General features: G+C 39.5%; 1 protein-coding gene and 1 long non-coding RNA gene across 51 annotated transcripts in view; one reads left to right on the forward strand and one right to left on the reverse strand.

Moving 5' to 3' along the window:
- The window catches only part of ANO4 (anoctamin 4), a 438,203-nt gene that overhangs the window by 313,891 nt on the left and 102,047 nt on the right, over positions 1-22,265 (forward strand). The window lies entirely within an intron of this gene.
- Positions 6,422-17,516, reverse strand: LOC147372294 (uncharacterized). The gene is made up of 2 exons (XR_015163982.1): positions 17,352-17,516; positions 6,422-6,554 (listed from the first exon to the last, which is right to left on the reverse strand). It is a non-coding gene; the product is annotated as an uncharacterized LOC147372294 (long non-coding RNA).

The following is a 22,265-nucleotide window of genomic DNA, read 5'->3' on the forward strand; positions in this document are numbered from 1 at the left end:
ATCTTGAATCTAAGGAAGGGCAAGGCCTTCCGCTAACAACTGTAAGGCCTGGGGCAAGAGTCCAGATGAGGCCTGTAGACCTTGTGTCTCAATAATTAAAGTAATAAATCATGTTAACAATTAAGTACAACACAGTCTTTCCTTCTCCCTTGACAAACACAGCTGCATAAAGACCTTGAAGTCCAAGTTCATAGGATCCTCGCTGTTGGCTGTGGAGAAAAAGTCCCTCCACTTCCCCATAGCCTGACTTGTTCTCTTCCCACCCGCAGCTCCATCTCACTCTTGGCGGGGAGGGGCCCTCAGATTCACACATGTAGACACCCTATCCCCTAGCCCAGGATCCATCCACACCCCCTGCTTGGCACTGTCAGTAACAGAGGTGTCTTCAAGTGGATGGACCTGAGTAGAGGCCCCTAAAGCCCTAGAAGTGGCCTTGGCACTTTCTGGGCAGGTTCTGGTGGGCACACACCCTTGGCCTTGCTGACAGCTTACCCCACCACAAGGAGCAGTCAGTGGGGGGAGGCCTGTTTATGAGCGCTGTGGGGTCCTGAGCCTGGGCAGGGCACTTCTTACCTCTGAGAGTGGCACTAAGGAGGGGACAGGAGCTAAACCTGTGGCCTTTGTGAGAGTACTTAAGAGTGCTTAAGTAACCACTAATTCAGGACCATGTCTTAGCGGTGTCTTTGTCCCCAGTTCTTCCCATTTCCTGCTTTCCTTACAGCACCCACGCCATCAATTTTTTGTTTCCCACAGCCAGCAAAAGCTACCACCACTACAAGATGGCCATCTTCTTCACTGTCCACCATCATCACCAAAGCCTTTTGGTCCTAGTTCTTCCTCCTCTCTGACCTCACTACCACTGCCTTCATTGAATTGGCCACTAACTCCTGCATGAACAATTCTAAGTCACCTTGCTCGCTCCATCTCTCCCTACTCCCCAGTCTGTTCACCACACTCATGTCATAGGTCATCCTCTGGGCTCCCATCACCAGCCCATCCAGAGCTTGTGAATAATCCCCTTCCTCCAGGAATCCACAGCCCACAGGTTGGTCAGCAGAGCTTAGGATGGATTTCCTCCTCTCCTCAGCTGCTTAGCCAGGCACACTCAGCAGTGAATTCCATGCCCTGCCCCATGTGGCAGCATCTCTTCCTCGCTTAGCAGCTTTCAAAGTTTCCCTGTGTCCTTTGGGATCAAGTTCAGACTCTGACATGGCACATAAGGCAGCTTCTCCCTCCCTTACCCCAGTCTCCTGGGCTGGACAGGCTGGATGATCCTACAACATGGAAGCTTGTTGTTGTTCAGTCACTAAGTTGCGCCTGACTCTTTGCAACCCCATAGACTGTAGCACAGCAGGCTCCTCTGTCCTCCAGCATCTCCTGGAGTTTACTCAAATTCGTGTCCATTGAGTTGCTCAAATTCATGTCCATTAAGTCAGTGATGCTATCTAACCATCTCATTCTCTGCTGCCCTCTTCTTGTTTTGCCTTCAGTCTTTCCCAGCATCAGGGTCTTTTCCAACGAGTCGGCCCTTCCCATCAGGTAACCAAAGTATTGGAGCTTCAGCTTCAGCTATCAGTCTTTCCAGTTGATTTCCTTTAGGATTGACTGGTTTGATCTCCTTGATGTCCAAGAGACTTTCAAGAGTCTTCTCCAGCACCACAATTTGAAAGCATCAGTTCTTCATTGCTCAGCCTTCTTTATGGTCCAGCTCTCACATCCACACATGACTACTGGAAAAACCGTAGCTTTGACTATATGGACCTTTGTTGGCCAAGTGATGCCTCTGCTTTTTAATACACTAGATTTTTCATAGCTTGCCTTCCAAGGAGCAAGCATGGCAGCGGGGGTACCTTAAAACCCTGTAACTAGTGCTCCCTCTTGCTGAGGAAGGCTGTCATTCCACTCACTCTGGTGAAAACCTGTTCTTCCCCTGGAGCTGATCCTGATGCTCCTGTCTTTACAAGGCCTCTGATGTTTCATGCAGATGTCGTTCAACTTCTGGGTCAAGTAGCCTTTGTAAATGCTTCGATCGTGGCATTGATTATACACATTTATTTGTTTTCACCCATGTCTGTGTGTTGCACAAAGCTCAGTGCAGCAGCCAGAATTTGTTAGAGGGGAGTTCCAATCTTTGCTCGAGTTTCTCAGAGGACACAAAGACAAGCTGAGTACATAGTCCTCAGCAACTTCTCATCGCTCTCCTTCCTTCATACCCTCCTGTACTCAGGTGTCGTGTTTCTTTTTCCCAGACAAATGCATTCCTCCTTTACTTCAGCCTGCACAGCATTTCTTTCCTTCCCGTCTCTTTTATTGTTTCTCTCTGCCAGCCTCACTGATTTCTGTCATTGCTTTCTTGAGGACTAACAGAGCTTTTCTTCCAGGAAAAAAAGGTCCATCCTTTTCAGGGGAGGGTAAATTAGGCCATAAATTACAGGGTTGTCTTTGTTGGGTTAGAGATTGTGCCAGTTGGATTTGCTAGATTCTGCTGCAGGAACAAGCAATCCTCACATCTCAGTAGCCGGCTTATTTCTTGCTCATGTAACACATTAGCTGTGGGTTGGCTGAGGCTCTGCTTCTCATGTCTCCTTTCTTATGAGATCTAGCCTAATGAAGCAACTTGTGCCTAAGGCATGCATTCTTTCTTTTTTTAATTGAAATATAGTTGATTTATAATGTTGTGTTTACTTCTGTATGGCATAGTGACTCAGTAATATATATATAACATTTTTTAAATATTTTTTTCCATTATGGTTTATCTCAGGATATTGACTATAGTTCCTTGTGGTATACAGTAGGACGTTGTTATGTATCCATTCTATATTTAATAGTTTTGATCTACTAGCCCAAACCCCCAGCCCAGCCCTCTCGCCGCCTCGTTCCACCTTGGCAACCACGAGTCATTTGTTTTCTATGTGAGTTTGTTTCTGTTTCATGAATAGGTTCATTTGTGTAATATTTTAGATTCCACATGGAAGTGATATCACATGGTGTTTGTCTTTGTCTTTCTGATTTAGTTCACTTAGTATGTAAGGCATGCATTCTCACAGCAGAGGGAAAAAGTCATAATTGAGCCACACAATGGCTCTTACAACTTCTGCTCAGACGTAGCATCTGTCACTCCTGCTCATATTCCATTGGCCAAACAAGTGTCACAACCATGCATGGAAATGGGCAGGAGAATGGGACTTCTCCCCAGGGAGGGAGGCTGCAGGTCCATGATAATAGGTAGGGATATGTAATCCTCACAAGGAAAAGCAGCCAATTAGGAATAATCAATCTACTCAGGAATACCCCATGATAATATTTTTTGTCCTGTCACATTTATATAACACAGTAGTGTATGGGCTCTTTCAGGACTTAGATTACGTCATACCGTTTTGCTTTGTTTTTAGTAACAAAACCTTCTAGGTTTTTAGAAAAGGAAGTTTCTGTGAAAGTTAGCAAATACTCCGGCATAAGAGAGTCTGTAGGACAGAAATCAGACATGGGACTGAAATTTTTCAAAATTCAAATTCATAGAGCATCTTCTTTTTGAATTGGAGTATAATTGATTTACAGTATTATATTTCAGGTGTACAGCATAGTGATTCAGTATTTTGCAGATTATACACCATTAAAAGTTATTACAAGATGATGGGTATAATTCCCCGTCCTATGCAGTATATCCTGTCACTTATCTATTTTATACATAGTAGAGCATGGAGAAGGCAATGGCACCCCACTCCAATACTCTTGCCTGGAAAATCCCATGGACGGAGGAGCCTGGTAGGCTGCAGGCCATAGGGTCGCTAAGAGTCGGACATGACTGAGTGACTTCACTTTCACTTTTCACTTTCATGCATTGGAGAAGGAAATGGCAACCCACTCCAGTGTTCTTGCCTGGAGAATCCCAGGGACGGGGGAGCCTGGTGGGCTGCAGTCCCTGGGGTCGCTAAGAATCGGACACGACTGAAGCAACTTAGCAGCAACAGCAGAGCATCTTTATACCATGGTGATATTTCTTTCAGATGCACAAACAGGATGGATAAATGGCTGCTTGTGTGGTATGATTGCTAAGAGAAAGCCTTTTTCCAAAACACCATGTGATATCACTTCTATGTGAAATCTAAAATATTGCACAAACCTATTTCTTTCTTTAACTCTCAGTCTCCATTTAGGAAAACTGAAACTCAGCAATTATTTTAATAACAGGTTAACGTAGAGAATTGATTAGATAGGTATTAGAGGACAAACATGTCACAAAGGGAGCATGGAAGCCACACAGATAATAGCTTCATGAAGTGAAGCAACTACTGCCCCAGGGCTAGAGGAACAGAAGGAAGAGGGTAGGATTATCAGAACCGTCAGAAGCTCAGAGGCGGCGCCCTGGGCCTGAGCCCTAGACCTCTGAGGAGATACTACCCTGCTGGTACCTCTGGGGCATGGGGCAATGCAGTGAGTTTACTTTGATGTGTGTTTTTAAAGATGAAAACTGGAACCAGTTGCCACTATGAGATTGCAGAATCACTGCCAGGATCATATCCACAAGGACAGCAGGCAAGTAGGAAAGACCAAGTCCCTTGATCTCCATGTTTTTCCTTTCCAGTGTCCCCTACTGGCAGAACACATCAGAGAGCAGATGCAAAATAGAATTGTCGTGGGCAGAGTCCCTGCTGCAGCACCCAGAGGAGAATATAGAACAGCGAAGCTAGGAATTGACTTAATAAACAGTACACACCCTGATACCTAGAATTTTACAGTACGAATATTAATCCTTTGGCTGAAGTCATCTGCATTAAAAAAAAAAAAAATGTCCCTGGGAAAGGTGAAAAATGCTAATGTTATTTTTCCTTTATACCCACTATGAAAAGTTTATTAGTTCCTTTCTAAAGAGTTAAACGGGGCTTCTCAGGTGGCATTAGTGATAAAGAAGCCACCTGCCAACAGGAGCCATAAGAGACATGGGTTCGATCCCTGGGTCGGGAGAAATCCCCTGGAGAAGGAAATGGCAACCCACTCCAGTATTATTGCCTGGAGAATCTCATGGACAGAGGAGCCTGGCGGGCTATGGTCCACAGGGTCACATGGAGTCAGACACAACTGAAGCACCTTAGTGCACAGAGTTAAATACAAGGGGAGGAAGAAAAGCAATAGAGGGGGTACTTTCAGTGTAGTAGGAATAGATAGAGGATGCCTCTAAGGTGGTAGAGGGGGAAAATGGTCAAAGAAGAAGACAAAAAAAGACAGGGATTAAGGAAGACACATTTTTTACCAACTTACAAATTTTGTAGGTGCTTGTCAGAGTTTCTAGGTCTTTGCTGATTACAACAACAAAAATAAACAGCATGGAAATACACAGGCCTTTCTGTCCCTTCAGTCAGCACTCAGACCTAATCAACTTCAATAAGGGAAAATAAAAGACAAGACCCATGACGAAGACCAGACAAACCACAGTAGCCATGGATGAGTCGTGGAATGATTTAATTCATACACTGACAGTCACTTAGTTAATCTGGGCAAAACCTTTCTAGTGACTGAATGACAGTAGAATCCTAATTAGTAGAAAACTAAGGCCAGGATTATCCTAATTGGGTTTTTCTTGTCTGAGGATTAATTAGGAAATCACTTATGTTTCCAAACTTGTGTTTGCATATTTTTTTTAAAAATGATTTCCTCTTCATTCTGGCTGATTTGGGTAGCAGATAAAAGTGGTCTCTAATAAATTTAAATATCACAATACTTTCATATGTTCATTCTGAATATCCATTTCAATTTAGTCAGCATCAAGTTGCCATTTCTGTGACAGGCACTGTGTAGGGCTGAACAAAGATGAATGTATGTTCATTTTTGTCATTAAGGGTTGACGGTTGAGCTCACAGAAGCTCTGGTTAGGAGCATGTGCTGGAGTTTGTGGGACCTGGACCCCGAATCCCAGCTCTGCAGCAAACAAGCTGCATGATTCTGAGCTTTGATTTCCTAACTCATAAACTGGGAATAATAATAATACCTGTATAATATTGTAAAAAACAGCAACATAGTATATAAGCATATATGATAAATATTCAATACATTTTCTATTATCATTAATAATATATACCCCTGATAAATAGTTAATTTTGATATATGTGAACTTTTTCACTTGTCCAGTCCTAAAGATGGAGATAGTTTAGGATTGGCCTGAATTGATAATTCCAGAATATCATTTTTTTCTCTCTTCCTCTTTTCTCTTCTTTCCTACAATATTCCTTCTTCTTTCCTCCATGCTCTGCTTCTCTTGCCACCTTCTCTTCTTCCACCGCCTCCAGAATTATCCAGATTACCACCCGTCTCCCTGGTTCACTTGGTTCTGTGCACACCTAGCCAAGATCAGAGATACTGTTTGGCTCACTGTGTCTTACCAATAGGTGTTCAGTCTCTGGCCGAGTAAACGCACATCCTCATGTTATGTAACTGACATTTTGAAAATATTTATTAATTCAACCGATGTTTCTTCCACCTTTCTCTGCCATTGATAAGCAAGAATGGTTACTCATGCAGCACACTCCTTTGTCCTGTGCTCTTCCTCTAGACAGTACCTTGGAATAGATGAGAGGAAGTTAATGTTATTATTAAAGGTACCTCAGGTCCATTCTAATTATTTTTTAAAATCATTCCCAAATTTAGGCACTTTAACCATTACTAGTGTCAAATTAATTGTGACACACCTCACCATGGATCAAGTCACATCAGGACTTTGTGACGCATGGATGAATTAAACTTCCAAGTTGACTGTTGCTTCTTTTTTAAGAGCAATGAACATAACAGAAACGCTATTTTTCCTTGAGAAACACTTGCACGTGTGCATTTGCATCATTGTTTATAATAATGAAACATTGGAAATACCCTAAATATCCACCAGCAGTAAAGTGAACCAACAAACTGTACTGTCCTCATACAGTAGACATCTAGGCAGCAGGAAATACTATTGGACTAGCGCCTCTTGGGTTCCCTGGTGGCTCAGTGGTAAAGAATCTGCCTGTGAGTGCAAGAGACGTGGGTTGGATCCCTGGTTTGGGAGGATCCCCTGGAGAAGAAAATGGCAACCCACTCCAGTGTTCTTGCTTGGAAAATCTCATGGACAGAGGAGCCTGGCAGACTATCGTCCATGGAGTTGCCAAGAGTTGGACACTAATGAAGTGACTGAGCATGTACTCAGAGCTCCTTGGATCAACATGAATGAACTCCCTATGGTGGCGCAGGGAAAGCAAGTTGCAGAAGAATGAGTAGAGCATGCTACCATTTCTGTAAAGTTTTTAAACATACAATATAATGCTGTATTTTTAGGGATATATATGTATATACATATATATATTAGGGGTTATAAAAAAAATTCCTGATAGGGGTTACCTCTGGGGAGAGGAATGCAATTGAGGAGGAACACTTAGGGGAACTTCATCTGTGTCTGCAAATGGCCATTAGCAAGTACAAAAGTGTTTGATGATCATCTCAATCCATTTTTGTGTATCTGAAAATATTTTATTAAGGTAAAGATCAGGATACTGAGGCTTAGAGAAGTTACTTTTTTCAAATTCAAATAGTTAGTACTTGGCAGAACCAAGACTCTAACACTGGTTTGTTTTACCTTGACCCAATACAGTAGATGCTGTCATAAAAAGTATTCTATCCATGAGGCACCTTCTTTCTGAATTGTAAGAAAAAAATTTTTTTTAATTTTTGAACATATGATTTTTAAAATTGAGGTATAATTTACATATAGTGGTATCAGGTGTACAACACAGTAATTGATTATTTGTATGTGTTGCAGAATGATCACCACAATAAGTCTAGTAATAATAACTTCCATCATCATACATATTTATAAATTTTTTCTTGTGCTAACTTTCAAGATTTGTTCCCTTAGTAACTTTCAAATATGCATTACAGTATTATTAACTGAATACACCACGCTGTACATTACACCCCCATGACATTTATTTCATAGGTGCAAGTCTGTACCTTTTGAGCCCTTTCACCAGTTTGGCCCCATTGCCACCTTCACCTGCAGCAGCCACCAGTATGTTCCTCTGTTCTCTGAATCTATGAGCTTGTTTTCTTTTTTAAGATTCCACATATACGTGAAATCATAAAATAGTTGTCTTTCTTTCTCTGACTTATTCCAGTTATCATAATGCCCTCATGGGTGACCCATGTTGTCACATGGCAAGATTTTCTTCTTTTTTATGTCTGAGTAATATTCCATTGTGTATGTGTGTATGTGTATATGTGTGTATATATACACACACACACATACATAATACCACATTTTTTATCATTCAATGATAAAAGTCCATTTTATCATTCATAATAATATCATTATTATGAATGATAAAAAGATATCAAAGGTTGCTTTGATATCTTTGGCTGTTATAAATAATGCTGCAATGAATAGGGGGGCACAGGTATCTTTTCGAGATAGTATTTTCATTTCTTTCCATGAAATACCCAAAAGTGGAGTTGCTAAATCATATGGTAGTTCTATTTTTAATTTTTTTGAGGAACCTCCATACTCTTTTCAATAGTGGCTGCACCAGTTTAAAATCCCACTAGCAGTGCAGAAAGAAAGTGAAAGTGAAGTCACTCAATCATGTCAGACTCTTTGCAACCCCATGGACTGTAGTCTACCAGGCTTCTATGTCCATGGGATTTTCCAGGTAAAAGAACCTGAGTGGGTTGCCATTTCCTTCTCCAGGGGATCTTTCTGACCCAGGGATTGAACCCAGGTCTCTTGCATTGCAGGCAGATGCTTTACCCTCTGAGCCACCAGGGAATCAATGCAGAAGGATTCCCTTTTCTCCTCAACCTCACCAATACTTCTTGTTTCTTGTCTTTTTGATAATAGCCATTCTGACAGGTCTGAAGTGGTATCTCACTGTGGTTTTTATTTGATTTTCTCTGATGGTTAGTGATGTTGAGCATCTTTTCATGTTGGCCATCTGTATGTCTTCTCTAGAAAAATGTCTATGGAGGTCCTCTGACAATTTCTTTTTTTTTTTTTTCACTTTTGTAATTTTATTTTATTTTTAAACTTTACATAATTGTATTAGTTTTGCCAAATATCAAAATGAATCCACCACAGGTATACATGTGTTCCCCATCCTGAACCCTCCTCCCTCCCCATACCATCCCTCTGGGCCATCCCAGTGCACCAGCCCCAAGCATCCAGCATCGTGCATCAAACCTGGACTGGCAACTCGTTTCCTACATGATATTTTACATGTTTCATTGCCATTCTCCCAAATCTTCCCACCCTCTCCCTCTCCCACAGAGTCCATAAGACTGTTCTATACATCAGTGTCTCTTTTGCTGTCTCGTACACCGGGTTATTGTTAGCATCTTTCTAAATTCCATATATATGCGTTAGTATACTGTATTTATGTTTTTCCTTCTGGCTTACTTCACTCTGTATAATAGGCTCCAGTTTCATCCACCTCATTAGAACTGATTCAAATGTATTCTTTTTAATGGCTGAGTAATACTCCATTGTGTATATGTACCACAGCTTTCTTATCCATTCATCTGCTGATGGGCATCTAGGTTGCTTCCATGTCTTGGCTATTATAAACAGTGCTGCGATGAACATTGGGGTACACGTGTCTCTTTCCCTTCTAGTTTCCTCAGTGTGTATGCCCAGCAGTGGGGTTGCTGGATCATAAGGCAGTTCTATTTCCAGTTTTTTAAGGAATCTCCACCCTGTTCTCCATAGTGGCTGTACTAGTTTGCATTCCCACCAACAGAGTAAGAGGGTTCCCTTTTCTCCACACCCTCTCCAGCATTTATTATTTGTAGACTTTTGGATTGCAGCCATTCTGACTGGTGTGAAATGGTACCTCATAGTGGTTTTGATTTGCATTTCTCTGATAATGAGTGATGTTGAGCATCTTTTCATGTGTTTGTTAGCCATCTGTATGTCTTCTTTGGAGAAATGTCTATTTAGTTTTTTGGCCCATTTTTTGATTGGGTCGTTTATTTTTCTGGAGTTGAGCTGTAGGAGTTGCTTATATATTTTTGAGATTAGCTGTTTGTCGGTTGCTTCATTTGCTATTATTTTCTCCCATTCTGAAGGCTGTCTTTTCACCTTGCTAATAGTTTCCTTTGATGTGCAGAAGCTTTTAAGTTTAATTAAGTCCCATTTGTTTATTTTTGCTTTTATTTCCAATATTCTGGGAGGTGGGTCATAGAGGATCCTGCTGTGATGTATGTCAGAGAGTGTTTTGCCTATGTTCTCCTCTAGGAGTTTTATAGTTTCTGGTCTTACGTTGAGATCTTTAATCCATTTTGAGTTTATTTTTGTATATGGTGTTAGAAAGTGTTCTAGTTTCATTCTTTTACAAGTGGTTGACCAGATTTCCCAGCACCACTTGTTAAAGAGATTGTCTTTAATCCATTGTATATTCTTGCCTCCTTTGTCAAAGATAAGGTGTCCATATGTGCGTGGATTTATCTCTGGGCTTTCTATTTTGTTCCATTGATCTATATTTCTGTCTTTGTGCCAGTACCATACTGTCTTGATAACTGTGGCTTTGTAGTAGAGCCTGAAGTCAGGTAGGTTGATTCCTCCAGTTCCATTTTTCTTTCTCAAGATCGCTTTGGCTATTCGAGGTTTTTTGTATTTCCATACAAATTGTGAAATTATTTGTTCTAGCTCTGTGAAGAATACTGTTGGTAGCTTGATAGGGATTGCATTGAATCTATAAATTGCTTTGGGTAGTATACTCATTTTCACAATATTGATTCTTCCAATCCATGAACATGGTATATTTCTCCATCTATTAGTGTCCTCTCTGATTTCTTTCACCAGTGTTTTATAGTTTTCTATATATAGGTCTTTAGTTTCTTTAGGTAGATATATTCCTAAGTATTTTATTCTTTTCATTGCAATGGTGAATGGAATTGTTTCCTTAATTTCTCTTTCTGTTTTCTCATTATTAGTGTATAGGAATGCAAGGGATTTCTGTGTGTTGATTTTATATCCTGCAACTTTACTATAGTCATTGATTAGTTCTAGTAATTTTCTGGTGGAGTCTTTAGGGTTTTCTATGTAGAGGATCATGTCATCTGCAAATAGTGAGAGTTTTACTTCTTCTTTTCCAATTTGGATTCCTTTTATTTCTTTTTCTGCTCTGATTGCTGTGGCCAAAACTTCCAAAACTATGTTGAATAGTAATGGTGAAAGTGGGCACCCTTGTCTTGTTCCTGACTTTAGAGGAAATGCTTTCAGTTTTTCACCATTGAGGATAATGTTTGCTGTGGGTTTGTCATATATAGCTTTTATTATGTTGAGGTATGTTCCTTCTATTCCTGCTTTCTGGAGAGTTTTTATCATAAATAGGTGTTGAATTTTGTCAAAGGCTTTCTCTGCATCTATTGAGATAATCATATGGTTTTTATTTTTCAATTTGTTAATGTGGTGTATTACATTGATTGATTTGCGGATATTGAAGAATCCTTGCATCCCTGGGATAAAGCCCACTTGGTCATGGTGTATGATCTTTTTAATGTGTTGTTGGATTCTGATTGCTAGAATTTTGTTTAGGATTTTTGCATCTATGTTCATCAGTGATATTGGCCTGTAGTTTTCTTTTTTTGTGGGATCTTTGTCAGGTTTTGGTATTAGGGTGATGGTGGCCTCATAGAATGAGTTTGGAAGTTTACCTTCCTCTGCAATTTTCTGGAAGAGTTTGAGCAGGATAGGTGTTAGCTCTTCTCTAAATTTTTGGTAGAATTCAGCTGTGAAGCCGTCTGGACCGGGGCTTTTGTTTGCTGGAAGATTTTTGATTACAGTTTCAATTTCCATGCTTGTGATGGGTCTGTTAAGGTTTTCTATTTCTTCCTGGTCAAGTTTTGGAAAGTTGTACTTTTCTAAGAATTTGTCCATTTCTTCCTCGTTGTCCATTTTATTGGCATATAATTGTTGATAGTAGTCTCTTATGATCCTTTGTATTTCTGTGTTGTCTGTTGTGATCTCTCCATTTTCGTTTCTAATTTTATTGATTTGATTTTTCTCCCTTTGTTTCTTGATGATTCTGGCTAATGGTTTGTCAATTTTATTTATCCTTTCAAAGAACCAGCTTTTGGCTTTGTTGATTTTTGCTATGGTCTCTTTTGTTTCTTTTGCATTTATTTCTGCTCTAATTTTTAAGATTTCTTTTCTTCTACTAACCCTGGGGTTCTTCATTTCTTCCTTTTCTAGTTGCTTTAGGTGTAGAGTTAGGTTATTTATTTGACTTTTTTCTTGTTTCTTGAGGTGTGCCTGTATTGCTATGAACTTTCCCCTTAGGACTGCTTTTACCGTGTCCCACAGGTTTTGGGTTGTTGTGTTTTCATTTTCATTTGTTTCTATGCAAATTTTGATTTTTTTTTTTATTTCTTCTGTGATTTGTTGGTTATTCAGCAGCGTGTTGTTCAGCCTCCATATGTTGGAATTTTTAATAGTTTTTCTCCTGTAATTGAGATCTAATCTTACTGCATTGTGGTCAGAAAAAATGCTTGGAATGATTTCTATTTTTTTGAATTTACCAAGGCTAGCTTTATGGCCCAGGATGTGATCTATCCTGGAGAAGGTTCCATGTGCGCTTGAGAAAAAGGTGAAATTCATTGTTTTGGGATGAAATGTCCTATAGATATCAATTAGGTCTAACTGGTCTATTGTATCGTTTAAAGTTTGTGTTTCCTTGTTAATTTTCTGTTTAGTTGATCTATCCATAGGTGTAAGTGGGGTATTAAAGTCTCCCACTATTATTGTGTTATTGTTAATTTCTCCTTTCATACTTGTTAGCATTTGTCTTACGTACTGTGGTGCTCCTGTGTTGGGTGCATATATATTTATAATTGTTATATCTCCTTCTTGGATTGATCCTTTGATCATTATGTAGTGACCTTCTTTGTCTCTTTTCACAGCCTTTGTTTTAAAGTCTATTTTATCTGATATGAGTATTGCTACTCCTGCTTTCTTTTGGTCCGTATTTGCATGGAAAATCTTTTTCCAGCCCTTCACTTTCAGTCTGTATGTGTCCCCTGTTTTGAGGTGGGTCTCTTGTAGACAACATATGTAGGGGTCTTGTTTTTGTATCCATTCAGCCAGTCTTTGTCTTTTGGTTGGGGCATTCAACCCATTTACGTTTAAGGTAATTACTGATAAGTATGATCTCGTTGCCATTTACTTTATTGTTTTGGGTTCGAGTTTATACACCGTTTTTGTGTTTCCTATCTAGAGAATATCCTTTAGTATTTGTTGGAGAGCTGGTTTGGTGGTGCAGAATTCTCTCAGCTTTTGCTTGTCTGAAAAGCTTTTGATTTCTCCTTCATACTTGAATGAGATCCTTGCTGGGTACAATAATCTGGGCTGTAGGTTATTTTCTTTCATCATTTTAAGTATGTCTTGCCATTCCCTCCTAGCTTGAAGAGTTTCTATTGAAAGATCAGCTGTTATCCTTATGGGAATTCCCTTGTGTGTTATTTGTTGTTTTTCCCTTGCTGCTTTTAATATTTGTTCTTTGTGTTTGATCTTTGTTAATTTGATTAATATGTGTCTTGGGGTGTTTCTCCTTGGGTTTATCCTGTTTGGGACTCTCTGGGTTTCTTGGACTTGGGTGATTATTTCCTTCCCCATTTTAGGGAAGTTTTCCACTATTATCTCCTCAAGTATTTTCTCATGGTCTTTCTTTTTGTCTTCTTCTGGAACCCCTATGATTCAAATGTTGTAGCGTTTAATATTGTCCTGGAGGTCTCTGAGATTGTCCTCATTTCTTTTAATTCGTTTTTCTTTTATGCTCTCTGATTCATTTATTTCTACCATTCTATCTTCTAATTCACTAATCCTGTCTTCTGCCTCTGTTATTCTACTATTTGTTGCCTCCAGAGTGTTTTTAATTTCACTTATTGCATTATTCATTATATATTGACTCTTTTTTATTTCTTCTAGGTCCTTGTTAAACCTTTCTTGCATCTTCTCAATCCTTGTCTCCAGGCTATTTATCTGTGATTCCATTTTAGTTTCAAGATTTTGGATCAATTTCACTATCATTATTCGGAATTCTTTATCAGGTAGATTCCCTATCTCTTCCTCTTTTGTTTGGTTTGGTGGGCGTTTATCCTGTTCCTTTATCTGCTGAGTATTCCTCTGTCTCTTCATCTTGTTTAAATTGCTGAGTTTGGGGTGTCCTTTCTGTATTCTGGCAGTTGGAGTTCTCTTTATTGTGGCGTTTCCTCACTGTGTGTGGGTTTGTACAGGTGGCTTGTCAAGGTTTCCTGGTTAGGGAAGCTTGTGTCGGTGTTCTGGTGGGTGGAGCTGTATTTCTTCTCTCTGGAGTGCAATGAAATGTCCAGTAATGAGTTATGAGATGTCTATAGTTTTGGGGTGACTTTGGGCAGCCTGTATCTTGAAGCTCAGGGCTGTGTTCCTTTGTTGCTGGAGAATTTGCTTGGTATGTCTTGCCCTGGAACTTATTGGCCCTTGTGTGGTGCTTGGTTTCAGTGTCGGTATGGAGGCATTTGATGAGCTCCTGTCACTTAATGTTCCTTGGAGTCAGGAGTTCCCTGGAGTCAGGGTTTGGACTTAAGTCTCCTGCTTCCGGTTATCTGTCTTATTTTTACAGTAGTTTCAAAACTTCTCCTTCTATACAGCACCATTGATAAAACATCTACATTAAAGATGAAAAGTTTCTCTACAGTGAGGGTCACTCAGAGAGGTTCACAGGGTTACATGGAGAAGAGAAGAGGGAGGAGGGAGTTAGAGGTGACCCAAATGAGATGAGGTGAATCAATAGTGGAGAGAGTGGGGTAGCCAGTAGTCACTTCCTTATGTGCACTCCACAACTGGACCACTCAGAGATGTTCACGGGGTTATACAGAGAAGAGAAGGAGGAAGGTAACAGAGGTGGCCAGAAGGATAAAAGGGGGGAATGAAAAGGAGGGAGACAGATCCAGCCAGTAATCAGTTCCCTAAGTGTTCTCCACCGTCTGGAACACACAGAAATTCACAGAGTTGGGTAGAGTAGAGAGGGGTTAGGGAGGAGACACAGGCGACCTGGTGGAGAAAAAGGAGAGTCCAAAGGGAGAGAGAGCAGTCAAGCCAATAATCTCACTCCCTAGTGAAAAATGGGTCCTGAAGATTGGGTCCTTAAAGGTACAAAATTGGTAACAAATACATAAAAGCAAAAATTAAAAATCTAGAGTAGAGTTTGGAATTTCAAAAATACGATGTTAAAGAAAAGAAGAAGGAAAAGAAAGAGAGAAAAAACAAACAAACAAAAACAAACAAGGTCGCGAAAATTATAAAGAAAGTACAGGTACAAAATTGATAACTAATACCAGAAAGCAAAAATTAAAAATCTAGAGTAGAGTTTGGAATTTCAAAAATACGATGTTAAAGAAAAGAAGAAGGAAAAGAAAGAGAGAAAAAACGAACAAACAAAAACAAACAAGGTCGCGAAAATTATAAAGAAAGTACAGGTACAAAATTGATAACTAATACCAGAAAGCAAAAATTAAAAATCTAGAGTAGAGTTTGGAATTTCAAAAATACAATGTTAAAAAAAAAAGAAGAAGAAGAAGAAAAATAAAGAGAGAAAACAAACAAACAAATACGAACAATGTCACAAAAATTATAAAGAAAATACAGGTACAAAATTGATATCAAATACCAAAAAGCATAAATTAAAAATCTAGAGTAAAGTTTGGAATTTCAGATATACAATGTTATATAAAAGAAGAAGAGAAAGAAACAGAGAAGAAAAAAAAAAAGTCACAGAAATTATATAAAAAAAAACTATAGGTACAAAATTGATAACATATACCAAAAAGCGAAAATTAAAAATCTAGAGTAGAGTTTGGAATTTCAAAAATACAATGTTAAAGAAAAGAAGAAAAAAACAAAAACAAAAAAACCCAAAAACAAACAAACAAAAAAAACAAGGTCAAAAAATTATAAAATATATATATGAAGTTTGCTGAAGAAGAAAAGAATAGGGTCTTTTTTTTTTTTTTTGCAAAGTAATAGGTTATAAAAGTGAAAATTAAAGGAACAATAGAGGACTTAAAAATTTTTTTTAATTAAAAAAAAAGAAAGAATGATCGTAAAAATTATAAAAATATATCTAGGACTTTTTTGTTTTTTTTTGTGGGTGTTGTGGGTTCAGTTCATTTTTGGCTAGTTCCTTGGTCAGATTTATATTTCTCAAGATCTATAGGCCCCTTCCTATGTAGTCCGTAGTAACCACAGGGTTTTGATCTATTGCCTGTAGCTTCCAAGGCGTTTCCCTCTGTTATATCTTCTGTTTGCTAGTCTCTTCAGTATCTGGTTTCCGCCCTGACACAAAGGGCACGGTGGAGGACACTTTTTTTTTTTTTAGGCTTACTTGTTCAGTCGCGCTGTGGGGAGGGAGGGAGGGATGCTGCAAACAAATAACACTGGCGTAGGCTCGCAGTGCCTCAGCCACCCTGGGTCTGCCCCCGCTCACGGCTCCTGTAGCCTCCCTGTCCACACTGCTCGGACTCTAGGTTGTTCCGCCGGGAACAATCCGAGGCCGGCCCTGGGCTGCATGCACCTCCCAGGTCCAAGCCGCTCAGCTTCAGGCACTCGGGTAGTCCTCAGAGGCGCAGACTCAGTTGGGCCTGCGTTTTGTGCTCTTCCCAGGTCCGAGCAGCTCAGGTGATGAGGTGTTTGGCGAGCGCCAACGCTGCAACTTATCGCCTCCCCGCCACTCGGTTATCTGGGTGTAAAACTGGCGCACCTTCTCAGGCAGATGTTGACCGTCCAGACCCCCAAGAAGTTTTAGTTAGCAAAGAAGCCTGCTTACAGTTTTATAGATAATGTCTCTCTGGGGCTGCGATTGCCCCCTTCTGGCTCTGGCTGCCTGTCACCGGAGGGGGAAGGTCTGCAGCCGGCTATCTCTGTTCAGTCCTTTGTTCCGTGCGCGGGCCTGGCGGTCTTAGGTTAGGGCTGGCTTTTCGCGTGGTAGATATCCCACAGTCTGGTTTGCTAGCCCAAATTATTGCGCTCAGGGTATTCAGGCCAGATTCTTACTCTCAGCGATGCAGCCCACGCCGCGCCTCCCTGTCCAGCCCCGGCTTGCTAATGGCGGATGCAGGCGTCTGCGCTGCTTCTCCGCTGGGGGAGTTACCGTAGGGCTCGCAATCTGTGAGTTTTAATTGTTTATTTATTTTTTCTCCCTGTTATGTTGCCCTCTGTGCTTCCAAAGCTTGGCACAGATTCGGCAGTGAGAAGGTTTCCTGGTGTTTGGAAACTTCTCTCTTTTTAAGATTCCCTTCCCGGGACGGAACTCCGTCCCTCCCTCTTTTGTCTCTTTTTTTTTGTTTTTAATATTTTTTCCTACCTCCTTTCGAAGAGTTGGGTTGCTTTTCTGGGTGCCTGATGTCTTCTGCCGGCATTCAGAAGTTGTTTTGTGGAATTTACTCGACGTTTAAATGCTCTTTTGATGAATTTGTGGGGGAGAAAGTGTTCTCCCTGTCCTACTCCTCCGCCATCTTGGCTCCTCCCCTCTGACAATTTCTTAATCAGAGTATATTTTTTGCTACTGAGCCATATGAGTTTTTTAAGTAAATTTCAGATATTAATCCCTTTTCAGATATATGACTTGCAAATATGCTTTTTCATTCTATAGGTTGTTTTTCTATTGATGGTTTCCTTCTCTGTGCAGAGGCTTTTTAGTTTGAGGTACTCCCACTTGTTAATTTTTGCTTTTGATACCTTTGCTTTGGGTGTCAAAAAAAAAAATGGTTGCCAAAACCAGTGTCAGGGAGCTTACTTCTTATGTTTTCTTCTGGGAGTTTTATGGCTTCAGGACTTAGATAGTAGTCCAGTTTCATACTTTTACATATAGCTCTCCAAGTTTTCTGGTGCCATTTATTGAAGAGGCTGTCCTGTCCCCATTGTATACTCTTGTATCCTTTGTGAATAATTAATTGACCATATATGTGTGAGTTTATTTCTTGGCTCTGGATTCTGTCCCACTGAGCTGTGTGTCTACTTTTATGCCAATACAATATTGTTTTGATTAGTACAACTTTGTAGTGTACTTTGAGATTAAAGCATGTGATAACTCCAGCTTTGTTCTTTCTCACGATTGCTTGCTTTGGCTATTCAAGGTTTTTGTGATTATATACAAATTTTAGGATTTTTTTCTATTTATGAGACAAATGCCATTGGAATTTTGAGAGTGGTTAAATTCTATAGATTGCTTTGGGCAATATGGATATTTTAACAATATTAATTTTTCCAAGCTATGAGCATGGGATATCTTTCCATTTTTGTCTTCAGTTTCTTTCATCAATATCTTACAGTTTTCAGTATATAGGTCTTTCATCTCCTTGATTAAATTTATTCCTATATGTTTTATTATTTTTGATGCAATTGTAAATGTGATTGTTTTCTTAATTTATCTTTCTCATAGTTCATTATTAGTGTATAGGAATGCAATAAATTTTTGTATATTGATTTTGTATTCTACAACTTTACTGGATTTGTTCTAGCAGTTTTTTTAGTGGAGTCTTTAAGGTTTTCTATAAATAATACATCATCTACAAATAGTGATAGTTTTACTTCTTCCTTTCCAATTTGAATGCCTTTTATTTCTTTCTCTTGCCTAACTGCTCTGTCTGGGACTTCCAATACTATGGAGGGGTGGGGGGAGTTTGGTGTTTCTTTTCCTGTTTTTTCCCAGTTATTAAGATGTAACTGAAATATAGCACTATATAATATGTATAGCATAATGATTTAACTTAATCATGAAATGATCATCACAATAAGTATAGTAAACATCCAACACTATGTTGAATAAAAGTTTTGAGAGTAGACCTCCTTATCTTGTTCCTGATCTTAGAAGAAAAGCCTTCAGTTTTTCACTGTTGAACATGTTAGCTGTGGGCTTGTCATGTATAGCTTTTATTCATAAAGACTTCTTAAATGTTTCATCATTCTACAGAGCCTAATTTTCTCTAACATATTTCTTTCTCATTGTGTTTTTGTCTTTGTTTTATTCTCTTTTATGTTAATGGGTTTCTTCAGATACCTGGTAATCTTTGGCTGACTGTTCATATTTAAGAATAGGAAATGCAAAATAAGAGAAGTTCAGAGTATAAGGTGGGAACTGTCAACTGATGTGGGCCTTATGGCTGAGGGGTTTCAGTTTAAAGTCTTCAGTGTCACTATCTTTAGATTTTTTATCTTAGGCTGCTCAGATTCCCCAGAGAAGTATTTGCCAGTATTCTGCCCAGAAAGTCAAGGCCTAGCTGCTAGCATTTTAGAGCCTAAATGGTTGATGATAGTTGAGTCTCAGCTTCTAGAATGCAAATATTCACTTGATCCTCCAGTTTTTACTATGGTACCCATACTCCTAACTATGCCTGAATGTCTTCAGTTCAGAGATTGTATTATCCTATTAAAAAAAAAAAAGGAAAAAGAAAATATCTCCAGTATTCTGTTAGAGAGGGATTCCCTGGTAGCTCACCTGGTAAAGAATCCACCTGCAATGCAGAAGACTTGCGTTCGATTCCTGGGTTGGGAAGATCCCCTGGAGGAGAGCATTGCAACCCACTCCAGTATTCATGCCTGGGGAATCCCCATGGACAGAGGAGCCTGGAGGGCTATAGTCCATAGGATCACAAAGAGTTGGACACAACTGAGTGACTAAGCACGGCACAGCGTTCTGTTAGAGTACATCTTCCTAAACAACTTTCAACTAGTACTTATTTTAGCATTCCTTGCAGACTACTTCTAGAGGTCACTGTGTCCCAGTTCTGAGATTTTGTAGCATAAATACATAGTTTTTCTTGGTTTTCCCCAGAGCTGGGTTAGCATTTGGCTCTTTCTGGTCTCCTAACTCTGTTACCACTTGTCTGTCTGCTTTTCACACTCCAGTGCTTCTTTGCTGTTGTTTTCCGCTATCCCTGTCCCTTGAGTGTTACACCTTTATTTAAACACAAACAAATATTACTCTTGTTTTCATGGGGTTTTAAGAGAGAAAAAAATTAAATACAAGTGTTTAATTTTCCATCTTTACCTAAAAGTCTCAAGAGCAAGTATTTCTTAATTTGCATTTAATATTTAAATAGCAAAGGTAAGATTGTGAAGTATGATTAGAAATGACCATTGGAATAAAAACATCTCACATTGATTTTTATTCCAGTAGCTTATCACCTAAAAAGAGGTTTGAAAATTTTTACCAATCAGATAAATAGTATATATTTAGTCTGAGAGTCGTTTTACCCTTTTACTCATATCAGTATTCTTAAGAAGTTAGCAGAATTCCCTGGCTGTCCAGTGATTAGGACTTGACATTTTCACTGCCAAGGGCCTGGGTTTAATCCCGTGGCTGCATGGTGCAGCCAAGAAAAAAATGAGTTAGGTATTGCCCTGCAATAGCCTAAAGCCCACAAAACTATCAAAATAGGCCTTGTCACATAAAAAATTAATTGGTTGCTTGCTTTGTTCCTACTTAGATTTTCATTAACTTGAGGACGTATTTAAGTGACAATTAACTGTATCACCTTTGTTTCTGCTTGTTAAAAAGAGGTGTCTATTTAAAAGTCTAATTAATAAAGTTTCCTGAAATATTTATCCTTAAGGCATTAACCTTCACTTTTCTTTTTATATTATGAAATAGTACAATTTCAGCCATCATGAAAGACTGATCTGTTGGTCATCTACTGCCATGTGAGGGTAAAACTCACTGACTTAAAACAATGCATGTTATATTTGCTTATGATTCTTTGAGCATTTTGTGCTGGGTTCAGCTGATCAGTTCTTCACTGGATTTAGCTGGTCAACAGGAGGTTGAAATTATCTCTTTGCTTCGCCAGACTGGACAGTCTAAAATTGTCTCCCTTTGGGTGGTGCATGCTTGTGGCTGGGTTTCTCTTTTCATGTGGTCATTTATCTTCAGAGAGGCTAGTCAGACTTCTGTATGTTGGTAGCCTTGGGGCTTTGTTCCAAATGGACAGGAGTGGGTGCTCAGAGCCTGGGCCTCAGCTCACAAAAATCACTTCTTCTACATTCTGTTGATGAAAGCTAGTCACAAAACTCACTCAGAGAGGTGAAGAGATAGACTCTACCTCTTAATGGAAGAAGCAAGAAATTCACATCACAAAGGGATGTGTATACAGGAATGGGAGGAGTTGTGGCTGGTTTTTTTTTTTTTTTTTTTTCTTTGCATTCCACCAGAGCCTTCCTTCTGGCATAAAATTTATTTTTTTCCCACATAGAAAATATGCTGATTCCCATTTCTAGATCCCCAGAGGTCTCAACCCAATATGACATTAGGCTCAAAGTCCAGGATCTTTTGTTCCAACATCAGGTTCAGTTGAGGATGAGAATCCCTGGAAGCAGCTCTTCAGGGATAGTTCTTCTTGGACAAGAGGCCTGTTCATGTAAAAAGCAAATTAACTGCCTGTTATGTTTCCAACAGACCATGAGGAGAGATGCGGGCATGCTCAATCACGTCTGTCTCTTTGCATCCCCATGGACTGTAGCCCACTAGGCTCCTCTGTCTGTGGGATTTCCCAGGCAAGAATACTGAAGTGGGTGGCCATTTCCTTCTCCAGGGTATCCTCCCAACCTAGGGATCGAACCTTCATCTATTGTGTCTCCTGCATTGGCAGGCAGATTCTTGACTACTGTACCACCTGGGAAGCCCAAGGAGCTATGGGCCCAGGATAATTACAATAGATGCTTCCGTTCAAAATGGAGGGCAGCGGGAACAGAGCGGTTCTAACACCCAGTGGGCAGTTGCTTCAAGCCCCCGTACTCTAGGGCCAAGAGCATACCCTGATTAATTATCTGGTTCTGTTTCTTTCTTTACCGTATGTCTTAGATTTTTAATTTATAAGTCAGTAATGTAGCTATAAATCTAACGTAATTAGACAGCACCACCTATAGGTAGTTAAATGCTTTTTGAGAAAGTTTTTTAAACCATGGAGATTTTCATACCTTGGAGGACCCTTGTTTATTTTTACCAGTTGCAGAAATTTCATAAAATAGGCATTAAGCCAAATTTTTCAAAACCTCTTCATTGCCTGTATTTTCCCCAAAGTAGTAACAATTACAAAGAAACCATAATTCTAAAATAAAACTGATTTTCAGAATCTTTAAGTTAGAGGGAAAAAAGTAAAATTTATCTGTGATATAATTGGACAGTTTCTGCAACATTCAGTGGGTCTCTGGAGACCACAGCCCCAGGAGGTTTGGAGTTAAACCTCAGTTTCACAGCATATTCCTAACCCTAACCTTCTAT

This window comes from Bos grunniens, chromosome 5, assembly GCF_055505025.1.
Source record: "Bos grunniens cultivar Pamir isolate PY7600 chromosome 5, Bosgru_T2T1.0, whole genome shotgun sequence".
NCBI lineage: Eukaryota > Metazoa > Chordata > Mammalia > Artiodactyla > Bovidae > Bos > Bos grunniens.